Source organism: Pristiophorus japonicus, chromosome 3 (genome assembly GCF_044704955.1).
Source record: "Pristiophorus japonicus isolate sPriJap1 chromosome 3, sPriJap1.hap1, whole genome shotgun sequence".
Taxonomy (NCBI): domain Eukaryota; kingdom Metazoa; phylum Chordata; class Chondrichthyes; family Pristiophoridae; genus Pristiophorus; species Pristiophorus japonicus.
In genome coordinates, this window is record NC_091979.1 from 314,763,562 (window position 1) to 314,786,746 (window position 23,185).

A 23,185-nucleotide genomic window follows, 5' to 3' on the forward strand; every position below is an offset into this window, starting at 1 on the left:
AGAAGTTATTATAACAAACATCGTACATAACTTGCATGTTTATACATAACAAAAGATATGGACTTATTTTTCCATATTTACAAATCATGCTTAACCACTTGTTTTCTGTTTTGAAGTGGATACCTTCACTCTCGAACAGAACCTTCCAAACATGGTGTTGAATTTAAACTCATTCAACGCTGATCCTGAGAAAAGTTTTCCTCCAAGGGATGCCCTTGATTTCCATTTGAACTCTCTCTAACTTCAGACTGTTTGTCTGCCTGACTCGGACTCAGACTTAAATTCTGACTTTCTCCTGGATTTGTTTCCAGTACATTGGATGTAGGATATGCTACTGGTGTATCAAAACTATCTGATGAGTCAGAAATAATTGAATCATTCCCACCTTCAACTACTTTCACGTCTGTAGGTAAAATATGATGTGAACAAACCTAACCTGTCCATGATCAAACATCTTGACCAAATATGTGCGAGGACCACATATCTTCACCACTCTTCCTGGTAAGCACTTTAACCATTTATGGTGGTGGTTCTTCACTCTCACCTTCTGGTTTAATTTCACACTTCTCTCTTTTACTCTACCTCTATCATGATTCTCTTTCTGTCTTTATTGTGTCTCTTGTATGGACTGTGCCAAGTTTGGTTTTACCAACGAGAATCTGGTTCGTGGCTGTCATTTGAGAAACAACTCTGCTGGTGTTCTACCAGTAGTTTGGGAGGAGTATTATGATACATAATTAGAAAATTAGCCAATTTGTGGTCCAATGACAACTGTCGTTTCTTTGGATTTGGATCCAACATCTGTTTGATGAGGGCAGGTTTTACAATTTGTACAGTGCGCTCTGCTGCAACATCCGAAGCAGGGTGGTATGGTGGAACCTTGGTATGTTTCACACCATTTTTGCTCGTGAATTGTGCAAATTCTTCTGAACAAAATTGTGGTCCATTATCAGAAACAATTTCTTCTGGGAGGCCAAATGAAGAAAATAGTCTTCGTAAAATATCTAATGTTTTACTTGTTGTTCTTTTCCACATTGGAAACACCTCGACCCACTTCGAATGGCTATCAATCACAATGAACAATATGTAACCTTTGCCACACCCTGGGAGGCCATTTCCATGGCTGTAATGGTACTGATGGTGGTTTCTTGCTTACTGATTGACATGTCGCACACTGACTGACGATGTACTCTGTATCTTTATCAAAACCTGGCCACCATAAGTAACTGCGTGCAAAACTCTTGGTCAAGCGCATTCCCAGGTGCTGGTCATGGAGGTTTCCTAAAAATTTGGACCTGAATTTATTTGATATAACCTCTCTTGCACCCCACATGATACAATCTTTATCGACTGATAATTCATTCCTACGAATGAAGAATGGATGAATATCTTTGTCTGTTACCTGATTTGGCCAGCCATTTGCAATATAATCATACACATTTGACATCACTGGGTCACGTTTGGTTGCTCTACCAATCTCTTCAGCTGTGACTGGCAGTTCATCAATGTATGAAAAATAGTACACTTCTTCCCTATTGGGTATAACTTGTGATGGGGAAGGCAATCCAGACATAGCATCAGCATTACTGTGATCAGCTGATTGTCTGTATTCAATATCATATGTATATGCTGACAAAATCAAAGCCCATCTCTGCGTTCGGGCTGCAGTTAATGTTGGAACTGGGGACTTTAGATGGAGGATTGCTGTCAGGGGCTTATGGTCCGTAACGATGGTAAACTTACAACCATACAAGTATTTGTGGAACTTTTGACCCCAAAAATTAATGCCAAAGCTTCCCTTTCGGTTTGCGCATAATTACGCGCACTGCACTGAGAGTGTGTGAAGCAAAAGCAATTGGTCTTTCCTCCCCACTACGTAATACATGAGAGATCATTGCCCCAATTCCATACGGAGAGGCATCTCATGCTAGCTTGATCTCCTGAGATACGTCATAGTGAACTAACATGGTGCTTTCTACCAATTGGCTTTTACACTCCTTGTACGCTGTATTGCATTCTTCTGACCACTTCCAATGGACCTGTTTTTTCAATACTTCATTCAGTGGATGTAATACTGTAGCCAAATTTGGTAGGAACTTCCCATAATAGTTCAAAAGACCCAAAAATGATCTAAGTTCAGTGGCATTCTTGGGATTGGGTGCATTTCTGATTGCATCCAGCTTTCCCTTGGTTGGATGCAAACCATCTTTATATACTCTGTACCCTAAGTACTCCACTGAGTTTTGAAGTGACTCACACTTGCGAGCAGCCACTCGTACTCTGTGCTTCTCTAGCCATTTGAGAACTTCAGTCAATATGTTATTATGAATTTGCCTATTTGGTGCTGAAATTAGTATGTCATCCAAATAACATACTACCCTTCAATACGTTGCAAAATCTGGTTCATCACCCCTTTGAATATGGCAGGGGTGGAAGACACTCCAAATGATAGCCTATTAAATTGATATAGGCCTAGATGAGTACTTATAGTCAAGCATGACTTGGACTCCTCATTTAGTTCAAGCTGTAAGTAGGCATTCGTAAGATCCAACTTTGAGAAGATCTGTCCACCTGTCAGTGTTGTGAACAAATCATCTACATTTGGTAATGTATTGGGGACATTACCCTCTAGAACCTGGTTAATGGTTACTTTATAATCACCACACAATCTTACCTTACCATTGGACTTACGTACAACAACAATGGGTGTAGCCCAATTACATAGATCTATCTTTGAAATAATGTTCTCAGTCGCTAGTCTTTTGAGTTCTTGCTCAACTTTCCCCTTGAGTGCATATGGTATGGAATGTGGCTTGAAGTAAACCGATCTAGTGTCCTTCTGTACCCTGACACTCGCCTTGAAGCCTTGGATCAGACTGCCTGTTTCGCAGAACACTTTCGGATAATTCTTGATGATATCATCCTTTGATGCAAATCTCATTTCAACACGAAAAATCTCACTCCAATCCAGCTTCAGTGATCCCAACCAATTTCTTACTCGTAAGGCAGGCTTGTCTCCTGCCACGACTAATAGAGGCAAGCTCTGAAATTGCTCCTTGTATTTCACCGGTACGGTGATACGACCTACCACAGGAATGTTCTCTCCCGAGTAGCCTCGCAGCTCTATCTTGGATTTCTCCAATGGGAAATCAAGCAATTTGTCGAGGTACAGCTACTTCTATATTGCACTCACGGATGCACCAGTGTCGATTTCCATGGGTATCTTGGTTCCTGCAACATCTATTGGATTATGATACTTTTCAAATCGCTATCTGTTAACCTCGTGCTCCTGATGAGGTGTCGCTCTAAAACCTCCTCGTCCCGTTGTTTTTCTTCCCTGCTATTTAGTCTCTGGGGATTTCTACTCATAGCTTTGAAAGCTGGTTTACCCTTCAGTCGGCAAGCCTTCGCAAGATGCCCAGTTTTCCTGCAGATGAAACACTCTGCCTTCACATATGGACAACTTTGAGCAATGTGCTGTCCCAGGCACCGATAGCAGGACTTCAACGCTCTGTTACCATTGCCAACTGCCTATTACTTTTAATCTGCAGATGATTCACCTTGGTTGTCTGACAACTGGAAATAGTAGGAAATTCTCGAGAATATTGGTCAGCCATGTTCATTGACATAGCTGTCTGACAAGCTAAATTAAAAGTCAAGTTAGAAGTTGTCAATTACTTTCATCTGATCGCAGCATTTTTCATCCCACAAACAAAGCGGTCACGCAATGCTCGGTCCTGAAAGTTTTCGAAATTGCAGTCTAGATAGCTTTTTTAATACTACAATGTACTCACTGATATTTTCTTCGGTTAACTGATCTCGTATTCCGAAATGATAACTTTCAGCAATTTCCAGGGCCTCAGGGCTCTAGTGCTGTTCTAACCTGTGTTAGCGTGAATGTTTTCTCGGAAGAATCACTCAACACTCAGAGTCGGTTCCAACGCCAAAGCGGCCTTTATTTTCGCCGGCGGGGAGGAAGCCTCAGGTTTGGATCCAGGCACTTCTCTCCAACGAACGAAGAAATTCAGCGATATTTATATGTTTTACAATAGTTCTTTACAGTTACTCAGCCCACTTCGGCTGGACACAATCCAATCATAACGATTATAGATTACATATAGGTTTCTTTAACCCAATAGAATTCCCCTGATACCTCAGGGGCTGTATGTTCGGTTTTTGTCAGCTCAGGCTGATTAATGACCTCGTTATGTGAGGTGGCCCCCCCCCCCTTATCTCTGTTCCTCGGGCTCTGCCGTGTGAAGTCCTTAATCAAAGGACATTCCACATCAGGTACTATAATGGTTCGTTATAGTTATCTTGTCTCAAGTGAGTGAGCCAAGGCATTCCCGGTAGTGGGCCTCACAGGGTCATTGCTCGGTCATTGCTCGGTCAGCCCCAGTTCATTACTTGACTAACGGAGTTCCCATCATGCTTGGGCAGCCATTTTATATGTGGCCACTTTAAACCTATATGAGTTTAGATATATTCAGCAGGTGCCTAATGCCTAGTGTTTTGATATATTCAGCAGGTGCCTAATGCCTACAACACCTGCTTAAGAGTTGTGTCCTTTGGCTTGATGGGCAGAAGCAAATTTTTCAAGGTTTCATACACCTCGGGCCCTGCTTCAGTTAAGAAAATAGCCCACTGTCTTTCTGACACCACCCGGTTATGGGGACTTCGATGATATTATTTGTGGTGAAAAACATTTCTAGCCGTTCCACATATGCTCCAAAACATTCACGGTCACATTGAAACTCCCCCAAGCTCCGTATTATTCCTATAGACGTGGCCATCTGGACTCTGGCAGTTCAAACAAGTGTGCTTGTAATTTACCTTGGACTTGTAGCTGTTAAGCAAAACAGAGAAGCTCTCAAAGTCTCTATCGGTTGGCTGAATCCTCCACCAACAAAATTTGCAGCTTTTTTAATCCGCTTTATCCCATCTTCATCGCCATTGTTATATCTTCAGTAACTCACAAACATACACACACAGCCTTAAGATGGCAGAACACTCCGGAACTCTGTCAGGTGACCTTTTCCCTTCTTTATTATAAACAGCACTGGCTGCAGTCCCACAGGAGTCCACAGGTGGAGCTATATATATATTACACAAACCTACAAGTTTTTTTATGGGAAAATTCTGGCCACACAGTTTAAAAGGTCAGCTAGGGAAAAAGTTGGGCCTATTAAGGACCCAAAGGGAATTGTTCATGTAGAGGCAGAGGACATGACTGAAGTATTAAATGAGTACTTTGAATCTGTCTTCACAAGAAAACAGTGATGTGAAGGTTACATTAAAAGAGGAGTGGGAAATTATGGTCAGGATAGTAATAGAGTACATGTACTAAACAAATTAGCATTTCTCAAAGTTGGCAAGTCACCTGGTTGAGATGGAATGCACCCTAGATTGCTGATGAGGCAAAGGTAGAAATAGCAGAGGCATTGGTCACAATCTTTCACCAATCCTCATTGGATATAGGAGTAGTGCTGGAGGACTGGAGGATACTAATATTATACCACTATTCAAGAAAGGGGAGGGGCATAAACCAGGAAACTGCAGACCAGTCAGCCTAGCATCGGTGGTGGGGAAGTTATTGGAAACCATTATCAGGGACAAAATAAACTTTCATTTGGAAAGGCATGGGTTAATCAAGGAGAGCCAGCATGGATTTATTAAAGGCAAATCATATACTATAAATGGCACGACTGTGAAAAGTGTAGATGAGCAGGGAGATCTTGGTGTCCATATACACAAATCCTTAAAGGTGGCAGGGCAAGTTGATAGGATGGTTAAAAAAAGCATAGGGGTTTCTTGGGTTTATAAAGGCACAGAATATAAAAGCATAAAGATCATGTTAAAACTTTATAAATCACTGGTTAGGCCTCAGCTGGAGTATTGTGGACAATTCTGGGCGCCACACGTCAGGAAAGATGCAGGGCTAGATTTTCCGGCAAGTTTGCGCACACCATTTAGCGCCTCGGCGGGGCGGAAAAAGATGCTTCTGGGCGTCAAATGGGGCGTCCAAGATTTAGCGCCTGGGCGGAGGTTTTGCCAATGGTTTCTGTGGGCGGTGACTAACTTACCGCCCAGATCTCCGTTTTGACCGTTGGGGTGACGTTAATCGTCGTGCGACCGTGCGCCAGCGCCCCAGGTGGCACTTTCGGCGATAACACCTGATTTACCGTCTGCCCCAGGACCCGACCAAAAAAAAACAACAAGCAGGGTGCAGCAGGCACAATTGGTGCCATATTTAAATGGACATTGGAGAATCTTATTTCGCAGTTGTCAGTGACTACCACGGTTGCGCGCAGAACGCTGCGTGAGTGTGCACTTTAAAGTGGTACTTTAATGGCGTTTAACCCTTTGTTTTCAAGGTCGGCAAGAGAGTTCAATGGGAGCAATGCTATTTCGGCAGCACATCATGCTGGTTGCTCTTGGCAGGCGGCTTCAAGCTGGAAAAAGGCTTATTGTCCATGGTTTGCAATGGAATTGAAGAAGTCGCGGACGTTTGGGGAGGAGGCCGTACCCCTCACGGGTTCAGAGGAAACATTTCTGATGCGCAGTACATTCGGTGGCTGCGCTTCAGAAACGAAGTGCTGTCAGAGATATGCCAGCTCCTACTGGCAAACCTGCAGCCAGAGGCACACAGGGCTGCACTGCCCGTCGAGGTGACGGTGACTGTGGCGCTGGCCTTCTATGCCTCCGGCTCCCACCAGGCAGCAGCAGGAGACATATGCTGCATCTCGCAGCACACTACACATTGCTGCATTCACCAGGTCACAAGGGCACCGTACGCACGCAGGATGGACTTCATTAAGTTCCTGATCAGCAGGGAGTGCCAGAATGGGAGGGCTATAGGTTTTGGGCGCTTTGCAGGCATTGCAGGCATTCCCAAGGTTCGTGGTGCCATTGACCGTATGCATGTCGCCCTGCGAGCACCAACACAGAATGCAGTGATGTCTTCCAAAACAGAAAGGGATACCACTCCCTAAATGTTCAGCTGGTCTGCGGCCACACTCAGCGCATCCTCACAGTCAATGCCCGCTATCCAGAGAGCACACGTGATGCTTTTATCTTGCGTGAGAGCAGTGTCTCACGCACGTTTCAGCGACAAGCACGAGGTCAGAGCTTGGGGTCAAAGGATACGGCCTGGCCACCTGGCTCATGACCCCCCCCCCCTCCTCCGGAACCCTGCCACAGAAGTGGAGCACCACTATAAAGACAGCCATGCATGCACCCGCAACATAATTGAACAGACAATTGGCGTCCTGAAGCAGCGCTTCCGATGCCTGGAGCACTCTTGAGGCAGCCTTCAATACTGCCCTTAACAGGTCACTGAGTGCATTGTCATGTGCTGCATGCTACACAACTTGGCCATCATGAGGGGACAGGCATTGCAAATGGGGATTGCAGGACCACCTCAGGAGGAGGAGGAGGACAAAGTTGAGGAAGAGGAGCCTGGCGAGGAACCCATACCCGACCAGCACAACCACAGAGGAGGCAGAGTGGAGATGTGGCCGCTGCAAGAGCCTTATGTCAGCAGCTCATCATTGACCGCTTTGCTTGAATGGGGAACGGGAGGCTTGACTTTATGCCACCATGCTGGCTATTCCCCCACTTACTCTGCAAATGAGACACTAGAAAGCAAAGGTTACGGTGAACAAAATATTTAATAAGAAATGTAACTGTCTCAACCCCCTCCCCCCCCCCCCAACAATGCCCACAATAATTGAACGGAGACATAAAACTCAAAGTTACATCTGCATCCTGCCGTGTACAATGTGCAGCATTGATGAACAAGCCATACTGCAGGCTGTACATTGTTACAATGCCCTACTGCTTAGGGCTTGCGTGTTTTGACCACCTTCCCTACATCCCTCTTCCATGCCTGCTGCCCCTCCTCAATGTGTCACCAGGGCGTGCAGCAAGGCTGCTAGGCAGGCTGAGTGAGTGGGAAAAAATTTGGCAGATGGAGTATAATGTTGGAAAGTGTGAGGTCATGCACTTTGGCAGAAAAAATCAAAGAGCAGGTTATTATTTAAATGGAGAGAGATTGCAAAGTGCCGCAGTACAGCGGGACCTAGGGGTAGTTGTGCAGGTTACTAAAGGTTAGTATGCAGGTACAGCAAGTGATCAGGAAGACCAATGGAATCTTGGCCTTTATTGCAAAGGGGATGGAGTATAAAAGCAGGGAAGTCTTGCTACAGTTATATAAGGTATTGGTGAGGCCACACCTGGAATACTGCGTGCAGTTTCCATATTTACAAAAGGATATACTTGCTTTGGAGGCAGTTCAGAGAAGGTTCACTAGGTTGTTTCCGGGGATGAGGGGGTTGACTTATGAGGAAAGGTTGAGTAGGTTGGGCCTCTACTCATTGGAGTTCAGAAGAATGAGAGGTGATTTTATCGAAACATATAAGATTATGAGGGGGCTTGACAAGGTGAAATAGAAGAGGATGTTTCCACTGATGGGGGAGACTAGAACTAGAGGGGATGATCTTAGAATAAGGGGCCGCCTATTTGAAACAGAGATGAGGAGGAATTTCTTCTCTCAGAGGGTTGTAAATCTGTGGAAATTGCTGCCTTGGAGAGCTGTGGAAGCCGGAACATTGAATAAATTTGACCGAAATAGACAGTTTCTTAAACGATAAGGGGATAAGGGGTTATGGGGAGCGGGTGGGGAAGTGGAGCTGAGTCCATGATCAGATCTGCCAAGATCTTATTGAATGGTGGAGCAGGCTCAATGGGCCTGTTCCTATTTCTTATGTTCTTATGTTCTTACGTAGAGGGCTGCTGTCTTGGGGGCCTGAGACAATGGAGACAGCGTCTGAGGATGAACTGGAGCAGCTCCTGGCCTGAAAGGCCTGGCTTCCGACTGGCTCACCTCTTCCTTGGCGCTGCCAGTCACAGGTGTTTTTGGTGTCAACCGTGGTTGGTGCTTCGTTGGCGACTGAGTGGGGGGGGTGATAGATAATTCAAACAGGCTGCATTCAGACAGGCTGTGAAAATTCACAGACCCCCGAGTCAAAGCTGCTACATGCAACTCAGCATGTTGCATTAAGTCATCAATCAACTTGACATTTTAGAACCTTTGGGTAGCGAGCCAATTAAAGGTTAACAGACTATCAATTGAGCCAATAAGGTCAAAGAAGGCGAGTTCTTTTCTGTAAATTGAACCAGGTATAAGTACAGCCATTTTGGCCATGTGGTCTCAGAAGGACAAAGGCCTGGCTTAAAGCCAAGAGCTTGTTGCTGCTGCCAGAATAAAGTTACATTAAAATTACAACCGGAGTTCGCATTTCATTGGAAATTAAGAGATCTAACAATTTTGGCGTCACGAACGGGATCGCTGAGGGAAGAAACTGAATTTTGGACATCGGACCTACATACTGAGGTAAGGACTCCTCTTTATAAAAGTCCTCGGGCAAAAGTCTAAATTTGCCTCTCCTTCTACGCGATTCCGAAAGCCTCCGGTTTGCGAACCCTCTGGTTGGTAGTTGGCTCGAGGTCCCATAGACGTCTAACTTCGGCGGTGTGTTAGTTAATTAATCAACGACCTACTGATCGGCTGGAAAGCCTACGACTCGAGACCCCGGTAAAGAAATCAGTATTATGGCAGCAGGAGATAAGAGCAAAGAATTGCCTACAATTGTTAAAGGCGGGCAGGCACCACCTGAGGTTTCGATAGATGAAATCCTCCAACAGTTGAAAGAATACATATGGCAACAATTCAACTTATCTAAAATCTGTATTAAGATCGAACAAAAATACGGTACCTCCAAAGGACAATGGTCCTTGGACGAGATTAAAAGGGTCTGGGGAAAAATGACCCGTATGAAAAATAAAGAGCGAACTAGATGGTCCCTAGCCGTTATGGGACAGATCCGAAACCGGAATGAAATTATAATGCGTTCCCAACATGATCGAGAACTGACCAGTACAAAGGATCAATTGCAAGCTGTTTGTGCACAGCTGCGACAGAAAAGACTTGAACTTGAAAAGTCGGAAGTGGAAGTTAAAGATCTTAAAGGTGAAATTAAAGAATGGAAAAAATCGTAAGGTCAAGCGGCAGTAATAGGAAAAGGAAAATGTATTGGTCAATTCCCAGGGTACCCATGTTTGGAGAAATTAAAAGCGCAAACCCGAAGACACGACCGAGGAATAGATACGGATTCTGAATCCTCTGACGATACAGGGTCGGAGGATGAAGAATTAGGGGTGCGCTTTGCCCCATTTAAAAAAAGACGAGTTGATCTAATAGAAACATTTAAAATAATGAAAGGGATAGACAAGATAGAGACAGAGAGTTGTTTCCACTGGTCGGGGAGACTAGAACTAGGGGGCACAGCCTCAAAATACAGGGGAGCCAATTTAAAACCGAGTTGAGAAGGAATTTCTTCTCCCAGAGGGTTTTGAATCTGTGGAATTCTCTGCCCAAGGAAGCAGTTGAGGCTAGCTCATTGAATGTATTCAAGTCACAGATAGATAGATTTTTAACCAATAAGGGAATTAAGGGTTACGGGGAAAAGGCGGGTAAGTGGAGCTGAGTCCACGGCCAGATCAGCCATGATCTTGTTGAATGGTGGAGCAGGCTCGAGGGGCTAGATGGCCTACTCCTGTTTCTAATTCTTATGTTCTTATGTTCTTATGTTATGCAGTCAAATCAGAAGAGACTGCGGATGAGGGCGGAACCAAAAAAACGAGGAAAAGGGTGTATGCAGTTCATGATCCGGCAGACCCAGAGAAAATTGATAAATGGTCCAAGGAATTGCCCAATCCAAAGAAAGGGGGAGTAAAAACGTGGGACCATTTGGACCGCTTAATAAATATATATCAACTTCATCCCTGGGACGGAGTGCAAATTTTGACCATAATGGTGGCAAAAACACAAGGAAGAAAATTGCACGACAAGGTAGAAGAAGCTTTGGGGCAGGATGAGCAAGAATTAAACGCAGGATGGGAGGCGATTAAACACTGGCTGCAAGCCTTCAGTCCAGCTAAAACAGACTGGGGAAAAATTGCAGCCTGACAACAGAAAGGAACAGAGGAGGTCCTGGAGTATGACGAGCAGTTTAGATGCACGTGGCTAGAACATTCGGGTATGGATAATACGGATGAGGAAATGGATGAACAAGTGTTTGGACCCCTGAAAGCAGCTTTCGTGGCAGGTCTAAAGCCAGAACTGTCCAAAATGCTAAAGGTAGTGTTACCGGACCAGGAAGGTAGAGGAACTACCTTTGCAGCATTGGTGGATCGATGTAACCAATTAGATCGGGATATGGGAACTAAAGTCCGAGCTGTACAGGCTATGGGATGGAAATCCCAGGATTCTGATAAACAGTTATTAGGAAAATTACCTGGAAAATGTCATTATTGTGGGAAAGAAGGTCACTGGGCCCAAGACGTGCAGGGCAAAACAGCAAGGTCGCGGCCGGGGAAGAGGACGCAGCCAGGGATACAATTCAGCCAACAAACCAGGCTTGTCACAAGATAACGACCTCATAGAAGCATTTAAGCGACTGACAATACAACAACAGAAGGAGTTACTTGGGATAGCAAAAAACAATTAGAGCCCGCCCTGGCCCCACTTCTCGCACTAATACAACAAAGGGGAAATGGGCTATATATAACTGTGAGGGTGGGCGATAAGGATGTGGACTATCTTTTAGACACAGGGGCGGAATTAACATGCTTACCCCTACAATATGGAGACTTTTTGCCGTTGGATGGTAGGGCATGTACAGCCTATGGAGTTGGGGGCCATAAAATGGAAATTAAAAGGACAACACCGGTACTTATAGGGCTGGGTCCACATGAACTAACCACGCCAGTCTGGATAGGTCCAGTAGATCAACCCCTTTTGGGAATGGACGTTCCAATCCAAATAGATTCATCGTTGCATTTCGAGAATTGAAGGAACACCCGATATGGGCTAAAGATAAGAACGATTGTGGCCTACTCCAGATGGAGCCTGCGTCATTTACCAGTACCAAGCCTCCATGTACTAAACAGTATCCCATCAGTCCAACTGCCATCGCGGGAATCCTACCTGTTATTCAGCAATTGGAGAAACAAGGGGTGCTTATTAAAACGCATAGCTCCTCCAATAGCCCCGTGTGGCCGGTGCAGAAATCTAATGAGACTTGGTGTTTGACTGTCGATTATAGGAAAGTTAACCAGTGTATTGATCAAAAAGCTCCTTTGGTTGCAGATCTCTCCACCATTTTTAATGCCCTCAAACCGGAACATGAATATTTCTCGGTTATAGATATGGCCAATGGATTTTGGTCGGTGCCTCTGGCACCGGAGGTTTGACAGTGGTTTGCTTTCACGGTCCAAGGACAACAGTATACTTGGACCCGGTTACCGCAGGGTTTCCACAACAGCCCTACGGTATTCCACATGGCTTTATAAAGCCATTTGCAAGAATTACCTCCCCTGTCGTCCACAATCATCCAATATGTAGACGATATCCTGTTAGCTTCAAACACGGAAGACCAGCATGAACAAGATTTACGAGCTTTGCTGGACCACCTTCGGCTGAAAGGACATAAAGCCAGCATCGACAAAGCACAAATATCCCAAGAAGAGGTTGTATACCTGGGACAAAAGATTTCACAAGGAAAGAGAGAACTTACCCAGGATAGAACTGCAGCCATTCGGGCTGCTAAAAAACTCACCACTATTCAGGAACTAAGGTCTTTTTTGGGATTGTGTAACTTTAACAGAAATTGGATTGATTCCTTCGCACAGCTTGCTCAGCCATTGAATGATATTTTAAAGGGGAAACGTGCCTCTAAAGAAGCCATCACCCTCACTAAGGAACAGCAAGAGGACTTCCTGAGTTTGAAAAAGGCTTTGTGTTCGGCACCGGCTCTGGGAATCCCCGACAGTGGTAAGCCATTTACCCTGTTTGTCCATGAGAAAGAAGGATATATGACAGCTATACTGACACAAGAACATGGGAACCGGCAAAGACCTATTGGCTATTATTCGGCAAAACTGGATGCGGTAGCCCTCGGATGGGGAAGTTGCCTAAGAGCCATGGAAGCTACATGTCGAGCGGTAATGATCACTGCGGGTCTAGTCCTCGACCAAAAGCTGATTGTCAAGTGTCCCCACACCGTATACGCTTTGCTGTCTATGAATAGAATGTCTCAGGTGACGGCAGCTAGATGGACCCGCTGGACAGCAGTTTTGGAAGCTCCTAATCTCCATATCGTCCGGGCCAGCCCGGTTAATCCCGCAACTATGCTCCCAATGTCAGAATCGAGGGAGCAAGAGGGGGGAGAATGTGAAGAGCATGACTGCGTGGAGATTTTAAAAGAAACAGAAGAAGCAGCCTTAGCAGCAGAGGAGCCTCTGCACAACCCAGACCTCATCCTGTTTACAGATGGTTCCTCCTTTGTTGACAATGGTACCAGAAAAGCAGGATGGGCAGTTACAACCTTATATGAGGTAGTGGCAAAAGGATGTTTACCCTCAGGAACGTCAGCACAACAGGCCGAGTTACGGGCCCTGTCAGAAGCATGTCGAATAGCAGAAGGACAGACAGCTAATGTCTACACAGATTCGCGTTATGCTTTTGGAGTCGCTCACGACTTTGATATGTTATGGCGGAAAAGAGGATTCCTCACTGCTGCTGGTACACCTATCCGAAATGGAAAAGAAGTCCAAGACTTACTAGAGGCCATACAATGACCTCAGGAAGTGTCCATCCTGAAGTGTAAGGCCCATACCAAGGAAAATACCACAGAAGCACAGGGAAATGCCCTAGCCGACCAGGCAGCTAAAGATGCCGCCTCACAGGGCGTTCCCCCAGAAGAACCAACACAGATGTGCAGATTGAAAGCACTCAGGACTCTGACACGAGACCTTCAAACAATGCAAGGTGAGTGCTCCCGAGAGGAAAAATGGACATGGATTGAGGAAGGAATTAAGCTATGTGAAGATGGTGTCTGGAGACAAAGAGTTACCGACAAGCCAGTCGCGCCACAAGCGCTTATGCCTTTTTTAGCCCAACAGATCCACTCGTGGGGACACTTGGCCTCACAACAGATGACGGCACGGTTCCAGAAAAGCTGGTGGGGTCGGGGATTTAAAAAACATGTCCAGCTGGTAGCAGACCGCTGTGTGGTTTGCCAGAAAAATAATTCTGGACCCATCACGGTAATGCCCCAACTGAGGCCCCCTGCCCCTGTCGGACCATTCCAGCATCTGCAGGTTGATTATATATTTCTTCCTTCATGCAAAGGATACACTAACATTCTTGTCATGGTCGACAGATTCTCTAAATGGGTAGAAGCTGTCCCAACTAAAAGAGCCACAGCCAATCACACTGCAAAGGTCTTGTGTAAGGATTACATTCCCCGATGGGGAGTCCCGAGGTAGCATTGACTCAGATCAGGGAACACACTTCACAGGTGCTGTCTGCCAAGAAGTCTGTAGGTTACTGAATATTACGTGAGATTTACACTGTCCTTATCATTCACAATCATCAGGACAAGTAGAGCGAATTAATCGAACTCTGAAACAACAGCTTGCCAAATATCACCAAGAAGGAACACCATGGCCCCAGGCACTACCAATAGTGCTATGTAGTATTAGGGCAACCCCAAACAGAACTACAGGTCTAAGCCCATTTGAAATTATAACAGGAAGACCCATGTCGCTGCCAGAAACTATTGATTTAAGGAAAGCTGATGTTCACTTAATGAGTGACACTTTGTTATCATACTGTCAGAACCTAACCAATGTTATTAGTTCTGTATCCCGACAGATATCGGCAGCTTGGGGTAATCCACCCGAAAGAGGACACGACATCATCCCGGGAGTTTGGGTGATTGTGAAAAAGTTGCATAAAGAACCTTTGGGCGCCAAATGGGAGGGACCTTATCAAGTGTTATTGACCACCCAGGCAGCTATTAAAGTCCAAGGAAAGAAAGCCTGGATCCACGCTTCACACGTTAAACGAGCACCCGTAATTGAAGCTGAAATCTAATAAGGACAATTACTTTTTGCCAAAATGTATAAATTTACTGTATTACTGACTGTCGGTATTCTAGGCATAGGCCTACTTCTTACTAGCCGACCCTCTGCACCAAAGGGAAATAGTAGGGTAGCAAGGGAATTACATGTAGATACCTTTTTATATATGTCATACATTTATGCCAAACAAGGTAACATTTCTAGTTGTTGGGTGTGTGCTCATATTAAAATCAATGGAGAAATGGTCGCAATCCGCACAGTAGCCCTACAGAATAGACTGGCCCTTGATTAAATTCTGGCTGAAAAGGGAGGTACTTGCGCCCTACTCGGAACTGAGTGTTGCACATATATCCCAGATAGCTCCAAAGAAATTACCCACTTAGCGGAGCATATCCAAAAGGAGGTAGAAAAACTGAAGCAACTCCCATCATTCACTTTGTGGAGCGGAGCCACTGAATGGCTAGGTTCAATAGGAACTTCATTGGTGGAAGGTTTAATTCTATTTGTTGTAATTATTTTACTTTTATATTGTTTGTTTATGTTGATTAAATGTTGTTGCGACCAGGCGGCTGTAGCTGCTGTCCCGCAGGTGAGACACCTTGCAGGTCCCAGCAGACCATCTGTACGTGGCACAGGGGTATGTTATGCTTAAGGGAAGGTTGGTTACTGGTTGAATTAAGATATTGATTTGGATTAAATTGGAATAAGGTTAATTAACCTACTAAAACCAGACTTCCATTGTGGCCACGATGGAACTCGGTACGGTGTAAATTTGTGTGGAAGCTACTAGTCCGGACATGTGGCGAAACACATCAACAAATTTTAGAAGGAAACTCTATTAACATGTATGAAATTATTTTTTAGAATGTTTAACCAGTGATAGCTGATGTTTTATGATTCAGTTTGTGAAAGAATCAAAGGGGGGATTGATGGAGAATTCAAACAGGCTGCATTCAGACAGGCTGTGAAAATTCACAGACTCCCAAGTCAAAGCTGCTACGTGCAACTCAGCATGTTGCATTAAGTCATCAATCAACTTGACATTTTAGGACCTTTGGATAGCGAGCCAATTAAAGGTTAACAGACTATCAATTGAGCCAATAAGGTCAAAGAAGGCGAGTTCTTTTATGTAAATTGAACCAGATATAAGTACAGCCATTTTGGTCATGTGGTCTCACAAGGACAAAGGCCTGGCTTAAAGCCAAGAGCTTGTTGCTGCTGCCAGAATAAAGTTACATTAAAACTACAATCGGAGTTCGCATTTCATTGGAAATTAAGAGATCTAACAGGGGGAGACGGAATGGTGTCATCCTGAGGAATGCCACCACCTCCCATCTCCCTGGAGCCAATCTGTGGCCGACGGGGCTGGGCTTTAGCTTTTGGAGCACGATGTGAAGGACCACCTTGCTGGCCTGCCTTGGCATCGTCACTTCCCCGAGTGGAGAGTGGAGAATGCAGCGAGTATGGAGGCAGACATGGACTGCATCACATGCCCAAGCTGATGCAGAGCTTGTGCCTGTGATGTGCCCAAGTCTGCTCCATGCTCAAGGGCATGCGCCACACTCTCTGGGACTCCACAATCACTGATCGAGGCCACCAGCCTCGGAGTGTGGACAATGATGACCTCACTGGACTTGCAGCATCGACAAGCTCACTGTGACACTTACAGAGGTAGGGTTGCAGCAACAATCTACGAGCCTACCTCCGTAACTGTCGCAGTGAGCTTGTTGATGATCGCGGGGATCCATCCCAATGCCTCAATTATCCCTGTGGTTGCCCTGGATATTGCCACCAGGTCCAGTTCTAGGTCTGTTAGCAGACCGAATTTGCCGACGCACCCTCCGGAGAGCTGGCCTGCGGGATTCCACCCCAACACTACGTTGCTGCCGCCACTGGACGCAGGAGCATCCGAGTCCTCAAACCCTGGGAACACAGCGTCCTCCCCAGATGAGCTGAGTCCCGATGGGGCATCAGGTGGGCTGGGATGCTCCAGCGGAGTTGTGTCATCCATCTCCTCCTCCTCCTTCTCCTCTTCCAACCTCCAGATGACGACGGGATGTGGAGGGCTCCCTCGAGGGATGCGGCACTTCTGGCTGGTCATCTGGAAGTAGTAAAGCAACAGATGAGTGGTGAGCAGCAGGGGAGGGGGCAGGGTGAGATGAGGAAGGTGGCATAGCACAGGCTCATGTGAAGGACCGGCGCTACTCCATCGTATCTCTCAATGTCGTGCTTTGAGTCGATGATCCACTTACCCTCAGTATCCGAGAGGAGCTCAGCAACCCCACCGGCAGCTGTGCGACCTGTGGCACTTGCTCCTCCACATCTGTGAGTGGCAGTGTCTGAGGCGGACCCCCGCCTGTCCGCAGTTGCCCCCCCTCCCCCCCCCTCCCCCCCCCGATAATGGAACTGCTTCGACTGAAAAGATGAAAAGACGAATGATTTCAAAGGGTTCCATCTGCTGTTGTGGCACAGATGGCCACCAAACTAGATTATGCCATACTGATTGAATGTTCTGGGGGCCGCTGTTAAATGTGCTTGGATCTTGCCTGTGATTCGTCGGGAGGTTATCAAAGTTTACAGGCGTCTAAGATGAGGGGTTTAAGAGAGAATTCGGAAAACGATGGGAGTAGTTGCAGTGCATTACCATGAACGATCTTAATTATGTGCTTCGATAATTCAACACAAATAGGGTACCAAAGTAAGCCTTCCTTTGTTTTATGCATTGTGGGAGGTAACCCACATGGTGCTGAGAGGCATTAAAAGCACGAGAGCAATCAGATAGTCTGTCAGATTTATCCTTGAGGAGTGGAAAGTGTCATGTATGTAACTTTCATGTAACAACACTGTGTTAAAACGTAAGAAATGCACACCTTGACCACAAGGGGTGAACTTGTGGGAGACACTCCTCACCTGGTCACCCAGGTATATAAAGGGAGGTCCCACGCAGGGTCATCACTTCTTGGTCCTGTGAATAAAGGTTCAGGTCATGGAGTGTGCCTCGTGTGGATTTGTGGTATTGTGTAAGGACTTTACATGGGCGACGAGAAACAAGAATCAACGACCCACGAGAATGGCCACCGGCAGCACAGAAGAACGGTACTGTGTTGGTGAGGACTGGGACGATTTCATTGAGAGGCTCCAGCAGAGTTTTGTCACGAAGGACTGGCTGGGAGACGCAGCGGCCGACAAGCGAAGGGCCCATCTGCTGACCAGCTGAGGATCTAAGACTTACGCGCTCATGAAGGACCTGCTTGCACCCGAAAAGCTGGCGGACAAAACCTTCGAAGAGCTCAGCAAACTGATTGGTGAGCACCTCAAACCGGAGAGCAGCATACACATGGCCCGACACAGATTCTATACACACCGACGTCGGGAAGGACAGAGCATACCGGATTTCGTTGCGGACCTCCGGCACTTGGCCAGCCTCTGTAGGTTCACAGACGCCTGCAGGGGGGAGATGCGAAGGGATTTCTTTATTGAGGGCATCAGTCATGCTGGGATTTTCAGAAAGCTAATTGAGACCAAGGACTTGACCTTGGAAGCGGCGGCGTTGATGGCTCAGACTTTTATGGCGGGGGAGGAGGAAACCAAGATAATATACGCGCGCAACTCTGCCTCCAACGTATGGATCAGGGAGTCAATATCATAAACGCGACACAGAGCCCCGCAGGCAGGCAAGGGCAGTTCGACACACCCCAGGCAGCAATAGACACAAGAGTAAGTCTCCAACAGAGACAATGGCAGGCTGAACGGACATTTATGCCCCCCCAGTGGACAATGCGGCCCGGGATGGGGCCATTGACACCCACTAACAGGTTACTCAAGAGCAGTCAAAGGGACAAAGGGGAGGAGCTGGTTAACTGAGAGGAACTAGAAATGGGGGGATGTGCATGCCATGTCATCTGTGGAGTGAAGTTCAAGCTCATAGGTCCGTCCTACAGCAATTTGAGTCACTATTCCAACCTGGCGTCAGGACGTTCAAAGGTACCAAAGTGGTGATACGCATCACCCCGGACGCCAGACCAGTGCACCACAAAGCCAGAGCTGTGCCGTATGTGATGCGGGAGAAAATTGAGAGCAAGTTGGACCGGTTGCTGAGAGAGGGCATCATCTCGCCCGTTGAATTCAGCGACTGGGCAAGCCCCATCATTCCCGTCCTAAAAGCGGATGGCTCGGTCAGGATCTGTGGCGACTACAAGACCACTATCAACCGGGTGCCGCTACAAGACCAGTACCCACTCCCGAGAGCGGAGGACCTTTTTGCCACGCTGGCAGGCAGCAAGCTGTTCACCAAGTTGGACCTCACTTCAGCCGACATGACCCAAGAACTGGCCGACGAATCTAAACTACATGACATCACCTCCCCCTCAACATGGACCGTACGTTCCGCCTGGCCATTGGAGACCGGCTTGAAGGTGCTATCCTGACATGGTTAATGCCATTACCCGACATGAACTCCCGGAATTTGTAGCTTGTGAAACATGGGCCATTATCGCTAACAAGGATGTCCGGCAAGCCGTGGGTCGCAAAGACCGCACGCAGACTCTCCACGGTGGTGGATTCAAAATGATGCACTCGATCCATTTTGAGTATGCATCAACCACAATGAGAAACATTTTTCCCATGAACGGGCCCGCGTAGTCTACGTGAATACGTGACCATGGCCTGGTGGGCCAGGGCCACGGGCTGAGTGGAGCCTCCCTGGGGGCATTACCTAGCTGGGCACACGTTGTGCACCTGCGAATAAGTGTTCCAGGTCTGAATCAATTCCCGGCCATCACACATGTGACCGGGCAATGGCCTTCATCAGCACGATGCCCGGGTGCTCGCTGTGGAGTTCCCTGATGAATGCTTCCCTGCCCCTCTGGGGCATGACTGCCCGGCGGCCCCATAGTAGGCAGTCAGCTTGGATGGAGAGCTCATCCATCCATCTGTGAAACGGCCTGACCTCCTCAGGGCATGCTCCGGATTCAAGGAGCCTCCCTTCAATGCCGCCTATCGCGTCTCCTGCTGGTCTATAGGTCCCGACCGCACTCGCTCACGGGGGTACCGCCCACTGAGCTACTCATGAAAACGAACACTCAAAACTCGGCTGTCCCTCATTCATCCAGTCCTGTCCGACATTGTTGAGGGCAAGCACCAGTCCCAAAACGCGTACCATGACCGAAATTCAAGGGGGAGATGTATCGAAATTGATGACCCTGTACTTGTTCTCAATCACACTTTGGGACCCAAATGGCTTGAGGGTACTGTAATAGACAAAGAGGGGAATAGGGTCATAGTGGTTAAACTTACCAATGGGCAGATATGCCGCAAGCATCTGGACCAAGTAAAAAAAAGGTTCAGCATGGACACTGAGGAACCTGAGGAAGATCATGAGATGGTGCTCACACCACCGCCAGTGAACGAGCAACAAGAACATTCAGCAGCATGCACAGTCCCTGCGGCCAGCCCGGACAGGCCGGAATCACCACAGGTGACAGACACGCAGGCCAAGGCTCAACAACCAGAGCCCCAACTGCGGCGCTCCACGAGGGAGCGCAGACCACCCGAGAGACTTAACCTATGGTCCCAATAAGATGTTGAGGGGGAGGTGATGTCATGTATGTAACCTTCATGCAACAACACTGCAATACTGTATATACGTAAGAAATGCACACCTTGACCACAGGGGGGTGAACTTGTGGGAGACACTCCTCACCTGGTCATCCAGGTATATAAAGGGAGGTCCCACGCAGGCTCATCACTTCTTGGTCCTGGGAATACAGGTTCAGGTCATGGAGTGACCTTGTCCATAGAATGTGCCTCGTGTGGATTTGTGGTATTGTGTAAGGACTTTACAGAAAGATTAAAATGTTACTCACCCTGACGACTCTGCTGAGGTCATCAAACGTTTTTTGGTGCTGTGTGCCAGTCCTGGGCACAGTGTCTGAAGCTGAGACCTCCCAGCTATCTCCCTCCAGATCCTTTTCAAATGGCAGGCAGTGGTCTGGATCACCCCAGCCCCAAAGATGCAGTGCGGCCCACCTCCTCTCCACCGCGCCCACCAACGCTTCATTGGCCTCATGCGTGAAGCACCTGGCACACTGCCTTCCCTCCTCCTCCTCCATCTCAGCAGAAGTGGCTGAAGCGGATCAGTTTAAATGCGCATGCGCGCAGGAAGTAGCCCTGCACCACTGTTTGCGACAGGAAACAAAACCAGGAGGTTGGGGGAAAAAAGCGATTGGGCAAAATGGCTGCCTTTTCTCCGCCGGAAGTTCCGGCTCTGGAGCACATACTCTGCCATGTAACGCCAGACACAACGCCAACGCTGCTCCGGAACTCTCGCTCGGCGAAACTTCCTCACTGTGTCGCCAACGTTTATCCCGGCGCTAACCTTCGTGCTCCGCCGCGAATTGCGCGGGAAATTCTGAAAACCAAAAATCCAGCCCGTAAAGTTCTTAGAAGGGCTACAAAGGAGGTTTACCAGGAAGTTGCCAGAAATGAGGGACTTCAATAATGAGAAGAGGTTGGAAAAGTTCGGACAGTTCTCCTTGGAATAGAGCAGGCTAAGAGGTGACCTAACAGAGATTTTCAAGATAATGAGACGTTTTGATAGAGTAGATGAAGAAAATGATGTCCCCTGGCAAGTGGTGATAGATTTAAACCATTGGCAGAAGATCTAGAGAAGAGACGAGGATAATGTGTTTTACTCAGAGAGTTGTGGGACCTGAAACATTGTACCTGAAAAGGTGATGCAAGCTGGATCCATAAATAAGTGAGTTGGACAAGTACTGGAGGTTGGGGAACTTTTACAGTATTACGGACCAAAAGTGGGGGTGTGGGACTAAGCACGACTGAACTTTCAAAGAGCTAGTACAGGCACGACGATCCAAGTGCCCTCCCTCTGTGCTGTAAGTTTCTATGATTCTCTGATTCTGAGCTATGGGAGTTAATGACCAAATCATGGATTTTATACATAATAGTCCCAACAACTTCAAGATTTATAAAGGTATATGAGAGATTTACTGAACCTATCCCTCCAGAAAAAGGAGGGAGACAAGCAATGTTCCCTCTGGTTTTATTTGGCCCTGCGCAACCCATTTAAGGAGCTGCGCGGGCCTTTCAAAAAAACTACCGCACAAGTGCGTTTTTTATATTGCAACGTCGGCAAACCGGCTGAGCGGATTCCCTGGAGCGTGTGCAGACCGAGCAGCTTACAGGGAACATTGGAGACAAGGTTCTTGAGCATCACCCAACCTATTCAATTGCCTTCATTAATGATGTGTTGAGTGTCTTCACCAGAGTTTTAGGGGGAGAAATTGGGCTCGGTAGCTCTTAGCGTTCCAAAACGGTGTCCGCGGTGTGCGCGCGCACTTCTGACCCGAATTGCGCCAGAGGCAATTCTTAAGGGGTTAGCGCGTGTGCACTTAACGTCCATCGGAAGTATGCAGAGCAGGCAGATCGTGACGGCAATCAGCATGCAACACTGATTTGACAGCAGCGCTGCCATTTTGGTGCTCCACGCTCCAGCTAATGCATTCTTTCAATCTCACACAGCCAGACTCGCATTAAGCAGCAGGAAGGTCACCCTACCAGAACTATTTAAAGGGATCGACCACTAATTACAGGTGAGTTGCTGGTTGATTTATTCTAGCTGTTGCTACAATTCTTGTTTCAAGTGTCAGAAATCCACAGGGAGTGGTGAGTGCTGAAGTACTTTTTGCTGACTTCAAGGCTTCTGCACAAACCAGTTGCTCCTAGACAGGGACGCACTAGTAGGCCTTCCTCTTGGACTTGAACATGACTGGGAGAATGAGCAGAGGCCACGCAGAGCAGGACTAAGTTGCTAGAAGAGGGATGAGGAGGACGGGGAGCGATGCTCTCAGCAGTACGCCATTATCTGCCCAGGATGATCAGGATGCAATTGTCCTATCCGAACATCAGTAAGGAACAGGGTACGAAATGTCTACACTTCACCAAGGAAGTCCTCACTGAAATCTGCCACCTGTTGCAGCCACAACTGTAACCTCAGAGCAAGGCACGGCCCGCAGTGTCAGTGGCTGTGAAAGTGACCGTGGCGATGAACCTTTATACGTCAGGCTCCTTCCAGGATGGAGCTGGAGATGTTAGCAACTTCTCGCAGGTTGCATAACGGAGGTCACAAAGGTTCTCTATTCAAAGAGAGGTCGTTTCATTTAATTCTCTTTTGTCAGAG